Source organism: Hakea prostrata, chromosome 4, assembly GCF_041222555.1.
Source record: "Hakea prostrata isolate BN-2017 chromosome 4, UWA_Hpros_2, whole genome shotgun sequence".
NCBI lineage: Eukaryota > Viridiplantae > Streptophyta > Magnoliopsida > Proteales > Proteaceae > Hakea > Hakea prostrata.
This window is the reverse complement of record NC_142603.1, coordinates 41,971,280-41,980,377: the sequence shown is the minus strand read 5'-3', so window position 1 is coordinate 41,980,377 and position 9,098 is coordinate 41,971,280. Positions and strand designations below refer to the sequence as shown.

General features: G+C 39.2%; 1 pseudogene; it reads right to left on the bottom strand.

The window, feature by feature from the left end:
* Positions 1-6,305: 6,305 nt before the first annotated feature.
* LOC149018928 (pectinesterase pseudogene) lies at positions 6,306-8,144 on the bottom strand (annotated as a pseudogene).
* Positions 8,145-9,098: the final 954 nt, after the last annotated feature.

Sequence of the window (9,098 nt, the reverse complement as noted above, 5' to 3'; positions counted from 1 at the left end):
TTTTGTTAACAAAATATATGTATTTTATTTTCTCATTCTTTCCTCTTTACTCTCCACTTCTAACTTGTAGAAATTTTTTATTTCTTATTTTCTTTCCCTCCACTCATTCTCTCTCTCTCTCTTCATTCCTTTGATTTCCAAAAATTAGGCTCTTCTTTATTTTTTTTTTCTTTTCCTATTTCACTCTTTTATTTATTTTCTTTATTTGTAAATCATTCACCATCTCCTATAAATATCCCCTCCACTCTTAGACCTAGTTGACACTTTCTTTCTCTTTAATTTATTTAAGCGTTACACTTTCTTTCTCTTTAGTTTATTTTATAGATTGACTGTTTAGATTCAATTTTTCTATGCAATGCAACGAATATTGAAGTTGTTTAATTTATTTTATGCAAGTGTATTTCCTTTCTTTTGATCAATGCAATTTCAATTTCAATTTCAAGTTCAAGCTTTAAGTTTTGAGTTTCAATTTTCAAGAGGATTCGTTTTTCTCTGGGTCTAGCAATTGCAGATTTGGATCATTCCAGATCTGATTGTTAGAGTTGGTTGAGATTCGAATGGATTATTCAAGGATTATTTTTGTCATTCAAGATTCAAAGATGCAAGTAAGTAGTCTTCGTCAATAATTTTCTCTCCCCCTCCATTCCCACTTCTTTCTACCCCTCCATATTCTTAACCTAGGATTTATTTTCAACATTTATTTATTATTTTCCTTTCCCCTTGGGTCCTTGATCAAAGATGCCTACAGTCGTGCATCTTTTTGGTTAAAGTTTCCCTTTTCCTTTTATTGCTTTATTATTTGTTTTGTTATTTACTTTCTGCATTCTTTTTCTTTTTAATATATGTTCCCCCGATCGGTGGACTGTAAGCTACGGCAAAGGGTCCACGGTCAAAGTCATCCTAATTATGCCTGCCCTTCCCTCTATCCGAGTTGACACTCGGATCACTTCCCTTTTATTTATTTATTTATTGTTTGCATTTTTTTTATTCCTGCCTTTTATTTATGCGTTTTATTTATTTATTTTTTAGATGATGAATGGATAGGTTATGTTTGTTTTATTTTTTTAGTCTCAATTCAATCGCATTAGATGTATGTGTTAGATCTACTCATTTAGTTTAATTAATTAGTTTAAAATTTTGAATCATTGCACTCTTGAGTTAACATTAAAAGATTAAATTCTAAAGTGACAGATCTCCCTGAGATCGACCCGTTAGCTGCATGACGCCGTGCGCTTGCTGTTACTTTTATTTTGCAAACAATCGCCAAGCTAAGAAAAGTGAAAGCTTAGCCACTGCATTGCATCCCAACCCATTCAGCTTGTATCTGGGCAGGTCAAGACGTAACTGTATTAGAAATGTGCTCTTTTGATGTTGTCCTTGCTAAGAAATCTGCCATAGGTCGATAACAATGGCTTATCTTTCACTAAATTGCATGATGGTTTCCTTGAAGGGCTTGCCATCTCTACATAATTGTCCATGAGATTTTATGGCCATTAACTGTCACCACCAAATCAATCTTGTTAAGGCAACCTAGAGGGGAGTGAATAGGTTGCAACTAATGGACTTGCTTAATTTTTCAGTTTAATAACAAATACAAAGTAAATTGTATGTTTCAATGATAACAAAGTAATACAATAAATCCACAAGACAAGTATTTTATAGTGGTTCGACTTTGTAAGTCTACGTACACTCCTCTCTTGGCCTCATGATCAAGAGAGTATTCCGCTAGTAATTCTCTTTCAATACAATGGGTAGAGATCAAATTCTTTACAATCTATGTTCAATAAGGCGAGAGCACCCTTTACAATCTTTGTTCTAAGTTGGGCAAGAGCACCATTTACAATGTTTGTTCTAAGTAGGGCAAGAGCACCCTCTACCAATTCTAATCAACCTAGACTAGAATTGAACAATCAATACAATTTGAAGAGTTGGAAGATATTACCTAACACGGGGTGTGACACTTTACCCCTTGTGTGAGTGTGATGCAATGATATGAATGATCAACGGAATAGATGCACCACTAATGAAGTCCTAATGGCCTTCAATCACTCCAAGCTTTACTCCAATGAGTTTGCTTGACAACTTTGGAATGTCCTTCAAAGTTGAATGAAGTTGGAAGACAAGTAATCAATGCTAGTTCACCAATTTGAGAGCTTTTAGAGTTGAGAGATAGTAAATGCTCCATAGGCAAGGTAGAGACTCTCAAATGGGGGTGGTTGGGGTTATAAATATGGCATTCAATTGCTTGGCCCAACCTCCCAACGGATAGAAATTTCTGTGAAATTTCAATCTCTGTTTGGCCAGACATAAGTCCGTCTCAAATTTAACCATTCAAAGTATAGCCGTTAGGTTGAGTCAGGACCAGACAGACGTCTGTCTAGCACTCTGTGACCAAACAGATGCCCGTCTACGGCACAGAGTGTACAAGAAGGTTTGGACAGGGACTTGATTGTGTTTTTGGTATTTCTAGCAAACTCTAAGCCTCATGCACTCTCCTAATATATCAGAAGTCGGTCTAGTGACACGATATGCATATAATTTAATGCGATTACATATGAGTGCATGTGTATATATCCTAAGTCACAAATTCATTTAAGTCTTGAACTTGATTTGATTTTCCCATCTTCTTGTGCTTTGATCTTGACGCTCATCTTGTTCTTGGTTCCTTGTCTAAGATTATTTGAGTTTGATTTGGGCTTGAGCATTTGGTGAGTTTGGTCCAATGAGTCGGATTTGGTCCACTTGTTTTAGTAATGAGCTGGACGATCACAACTTAATGTATGCATTAGTAATTTGTGTTTGTTATCATCAAAACTAATGGAGGCTGATGTGGCAATGCTGACATGGCATTTCCCAACAAGTCTAAATCCACAATTCAGCAATGATATGAGCTCTTTTAAGAGCCACCCCTAACCAAATCCTAAAAATTGGCCACAACATTGGAACACCCCCAAATAGTGATGGAGTTTCCATCACTATTTCTAATAATATCATCAATCCCTACTTGTCCAAGGTTCCCAAGGGAGGACCATCAATATTTAATTGCACCACCCATCAAAGGGCAATAGCCACAAAACCTCAAAGGGTTCCTTCATGTGCTTCATATGAACGTGAATACCCAGTCTACAAACGATTAGGAGCTCTTGCAGCCCCACTGGGTCCTCCAACTTATAAGAGCCAAGTTGCAAGTCTGCAATTATCCCAAGAAATTCCCACCCACCATCCGTACGTTGCTCATCATATGTTCTACGATTTCTTTCCCTCCAGATTTAAGAAGTGATAAGAGCAAAGCCTTTCAAACAAGGAGTCCACATCTTGAGATATTTTGCTTTCTTTGACCACCAATAACACACATCCTCCAAGTGAAGAGGGTTGGCTCAGATTCTATGATGACTTGCATGAACCAATATGGAAAGAACATAAAAGATAGGAAGGGACCTTCACTTTCTCATGTTGATCGTGTCATGAGGAGTTCATTCTTTCTGGATTTTCCAAGGGGGTAAGTAATATCGCCAAAGATGCCAGCGGGCAAACATAGAGAGCCCAAACTGAGGGTTTTCATTTGGGAACCAATTGGGATGTTCGAAAGGTAGGTTGGGGACCCTAATGTTGTCAAATTGTAGATCCCAAAGTCCCATTCAAGTTGCTTTTGAATTGGGGCCAAAATCGACCAAAGTGGCCTGAGCCCAACAATGGGTAGTCGACCAGCCTTGCGTGGCTCAACTCCCCATCCCCTATTTCGAGTGTGTGTTTTTACCCCCTTTGACCCAGGTCGTTCACCGTTTGTTGATCATTTAATTTCTCGTGTTTAATTCTAGGGTTATTTTAGGTCCATTACACTCTCTTTTGAGGATTTGTTTGTAACATGAAGATTGATATTAGCTTGAAAGGTGAGGAAAATACTTAACCATATCTTGGGTGATTGATGGTGTTATTTGAATCTTCATTATTTTTTATATCTTGTATTTTATTATAAATTGTGTGTGTCTTTGCGCGAACGGAAGGTAAGATCATTCTATTTTGTATCTACTTTCAAATTTCATGAATTATGATATGAGAATGACGTGAATGTGTGGATTTGATTGTGGGACTTTGTCCTCTTGTACTTATATGCCAATTAGGGTTGTGGCTTTGCCCATTACCCTAGTGAATATATATATATGCACTTAGACCTAAGTACATGGATACTAAGTGTCTAGTTGTATTGGTTAAGTAATCCCATGAATGCTACTACCTCTCCAGTACGGGTGTTGAAGACGGTTAACCAGTGATGTCAATGGTTGAGTATTGTGAGCATCATGCAGGCCCATTGCCATCATGAGATGGTAGAGTTGCATATGAATAGTGTTTGGGCTCATGTCACTTTTAGCATGATGTGTAATTTCCGCGGGGAAGTGATCAAAGCGTTTGCCTATATATATGTGGATGACCATAGGGATGAGAAATCGAATTCAACAGATTGCTCCCATTGAGGATCCCGTTTCTAGGTGGATAAGGATATTGGACCAACAAATGCCTCTCGTTAAAGAATGATATCCAGACCATATGTAGTATGAGACCGTATGACCATGCATTGGGCATAGAGTTGTCGTTGACATGTGCCAGTTCTCAAGCCAAATGGTTATGTGAGAGAGTGGGTGACCTATATCTCTAGCCATAGATTGATGTGACTTGACCCAATAATCGTAGAGAACCCAATAGACATCTCTTATAGAGAGAGTGTGATTGAAACCGTCCAGAGGAGGCTGGGGTATAGCTTAATGCATGTTTACCATACAAACTTCATCAATAGAGTTAGAAGCATGATTTCATATTTATTTATTATTCATCTTAATATTATTTGTGTGGAGAATTGTGAATGGATGGATATGTAGTTAAGTTGATCTTATTGAGTTCTGTTGAACTCATTCATTTTACATTTATGTTATTTTTAAATTTCACTGCAGGTTATGAGGACCCCATTTACCTTTAGAGTCCGCTATCGTATGAGTTCTACGAGGGACCCACGACAAATGATACAGAGCTACATGGCGAGTTGTGTGCCTGTTCAAATTGTGCCTACGGAGTCTAGCCGTTATAGTAGTTGCTTTATCTTTCTCACCCTTGTATCTTTGTGCTTTATCATTCTCACCCAACAAATAGGCGAGGGCGCTATTTAACTTTTGAAACCTCTCAAGAAAATAGACTTCCACAGTTAACTATTCATCTCTTTAACTCTGATGATTAGGATTTGATTAACTTTGGTTAATGTTTACACTTTTAATTCATGGATGACTGTAATCATATTTGATAACTTGATTTTTATAACTTTGAATCACAATCTTTAATTTGTTCTTGTCCATTAATTATGCTATGTTGTATGGTAGCATAGGTTTGGCCGTGAACCTTGGTCTTGTAATGTATCACCCCTACGGGTATTCGGGTATGATTGGATCCAGCTGTGTGGGGTGTGAGATAAATGCATTGAAGAAAATTTAGTTTTGGGAGTATGAACATAGTAATTTACAAACCCAGGGGTTTATACATTATTTGGTCTTAAAAATGATGACAAAAAAAGAACAAAATTGGTGGAACTTATTGAGAACAATGATTTCAATCGGCATTCAAGATGGTTATCAAAATCATTGTTTAGAATTTAGTATTCGAGCATCACACCAGTCAGGTGATTTTAAGAGACATATCGTCTTGTATCGATTATTGTATGGTATTGGGCAATGCATTTTAGTGCAATCCAATAGAGAAACATCTCGATATGTATCTTATTGGTTATCTCTAATATGGATACATAACTACAACTAGTATCGCACTGTATTCTGGGACGCTTTAAACCGTGATCGAAATCACGCACAGTTGGAACCGTGAGAAAAAAGATATTAGGATCGTCAGTGAATCGAGATTCATCCCTTGGAGACAAGAAAGAAGAGAAAATTATGTCTACAGTGGCTTGATTCTCTTTTAACTGTCGCTTGCCGTTGTTCTCTTCATTTGTATATAAGCTCAGGAAATCCAGCTTAAAATACCAAATTAGAACGGTTCATGAATCCAAGATTTTAAGTATCGGTATCGAGTATCGTATCGGTCTGGCAATTTTAAGAGGCGGCGTCGTCTTGTGTCGAGTACTGTATCGTATTGGACATTGCATTTTAGTGCAATCCAGTAGAGAAATGTCTGGATATTTCTCATATCTGTTATATCTAATATGGATGTGTATCGTCTAGTATCGCACTGTATCGCGAGATACACTTTAAACCTTTCCCGAATCCACGTAAAAAGGTTAATTAAAAATTAACATGGATGTACAAGTGTCAACGTGAGAAGTCGAGGTAATAAGGTACACCGGAGGCCATCAGCCATTTGTATCCTGCGAAGAAGAGATTTCTTGCAATCCACCTACGAGCCTCTTTTTCATGGTGAAGGACATGGAAGCCTTTCCATCGGATCCTTCCAGTAGTTTTGGCACCAAGCCCACGATTGGCGTACTCAGCGTAGTAACAAGTGTTTAATCCAAAGTCGGAAGTGTTCCATGGCAGCCATCCTGTAGAGTTGATGAAGGCGTCCAGGGTGGACTCCATGATCACCGTTGTTGAAAACTCCTTCCATGGGCGGCCCAAGTATGTTTGGGCTGGGAACTTAGCAAGGACAAAATCCCGGTCGGGCATGATGTGGCAATTTTGGAGCACCAGACCTCTTGGCTCTTTATGATCTGTTCTCCCTTGTGCGATCATCGTATTCTGTTGCCCTGGCAAGGGTTTCTTGACGATGATCTTAGAGTTTTGGATTAACGTTGTAGAGTCACCAAATATGAAGTCCACGGTCCCTTTGATGACACAATCCCTATAGAACTGAAGATGTGTATGTGCGTACAAGTGTCCTGGTAACCGTCCATCAAGCAATCATAGAAGGACGACTCGTCGGATTGAACCCGGAGAGCCACGGCCTGGTGTTCTGCTGGGCCCGCCGTGTTTTTAAATGTCATCGATTTCGCCATAAATCCGTATCCTATGGCCACTGCACATTTATTAAACATTCAAATAATTATAATCCCCTTCCTTAATTTCCCTCATGGTCATTTTGCTAAACTTTTTAAGTGGTTCCATATAATTAATATAATTCAACTTACTGAAGGTGGCTGTTTGAGACGTGCTGTAGCCTGTCACATTGCTCCTCTTTCCTGTAATGATGGTTTTCGAGGGGCCATCCCCATACATGAAAACGTTAGCCATATCGCCGGGAATGACGACGTACTCACTATAAACACCGGCCTTAACGTGGATAACGTATCTAGGTATCGATATGTCTTTTTTTTCCTTGGAACGAGGATTTGGATTGGCAGCTACAGCTTCTGCAATTGTCTTGAAGTTGCCGCTCCCATCCTTTGCGACAACCGCATGGGGCTTGAACTTTTTTCCTGGGCCCAGGAGCTTGCGATCGGCTGCCGATAACCATGTGGGGTAGCCCTCCCTGTCGACTTGGATAGTTTCTGCCACCAAGAGCCGTCGTGACTTGGGGATCGTGATGTCAAGAGGTACGTTTAGAGCGCCAAGTATTTGGGAAAACTCCACAACGATGGCAAGGGCATTGCTTGTCAGCTGGGTTGAATTTAGAAGCACATTTGTGATTTCCGATTTCAGCTTTGGATCATCGATTTCATCCTTGCAAGTCTCGTGGTAAGCGACCACGGCGCTCAACCAATTGGCAAGGTTTGGCACGCGTGCGTGTACAGTCTTCAAATCGTTGTCAGCTGCTACCAAGATGGACTCCTGGAGCTCATCGATGGCATATTGCAGAAATTCTTTACATACTGCGAATGAAATCTTCGTCTTGTTTATTTTGTTATCCTTCTCGAGGATGGCTGCTTTAGCCATAGCAACTCGCACCTCCTCTAGGGTGGCGGAAATTGCCAGTCTGATGAAATCCTTGGGATCAACAGTTTCATTTTTGGAAATCTCGCTGAGGGTGCTCACGCAGAGATCCTTGTAGCTCGTGGGTTCACAGACGATCTTAACAGTCTTCATCCCCGTCGTCAAGTTGGTGTTACTGCTGCCTCCATTACTGGATCTATGCTTAGCACGAGTTACACCAACGACCACGCCTACCACAACTATGAGTAAAACGACGGCAACTATTGCTTTGCCTTTCCCCATCTCGTCGTCGTCGATCGTGACAAATTGAGACTAACAAAGGTGATTATATATACCAGGAGATGAAACACAGAAGACAACCCACAGGGTGATGGCAACGCTTTGGTGATGAGATGATACTGCCTAATTAAAGTGTGAAGTGATAATGCAACACCAGAAGTTTTAGGAGTCTTTGCATTGTTGAAAGTTGATGAACGTTAAATTTAAATAATAGGGTCGGGATTCAATATTTTTGGGTCGTCGGATCGATCTCAATTGAGCGAGACCGCAAAAGAAGCCCCAGCAATGGAAAGAAACCAATAGGTTAGAATTCGATTCTGTAAAACTTTATCCACTCCACGCCTGTTGCCTCTAGTCCTCTACTTCCACAATAACTAATTCGCAAACATCATATACATTGTAAATGATTTTTTTTTCCTTTTCCTTTTTTCTTTTCTCTGTGGACAGGAGTTAGCTTGGGAATTACTTTCTACGTACAGTCTGGAATCCTCGTTTTGATTCTGAAAAATCAAGAAATCAAACGGATTGGAAATTTGATTCTAAGAATTTACATAAATAAATTTAATAAGAATGTAGAATTAACCAAAAACTTAAGTTTGTTTTTGTGCTAATATAATAAAAAAATATATAAAAAAATGGAATCATTGAATCAAAATGACTTAAGCTCTAATTCAGGGCTTGAATAAAGCATAGCACGAAGGTCAATATGAGGACGAAGTTCTTGGTTAAAGTCCGGGTCAAGATTAAAGCTAAAACCGAAGACAAAAATCAGGATCAGGAAGAAAATCAATGCCACAATTACAATCTGAATAAGGGCCAAATTCATAAGCGTAAAAAATTAAGACCAATAAAGGTCGGGCCAAGTGAAACTACATGTGGTCACAGGCCTGCCCATGGCCTTGATTCAAGGCAATAATGTTTTTGCCCTGACCCACCCTCATGGCCAAAATCCTAACT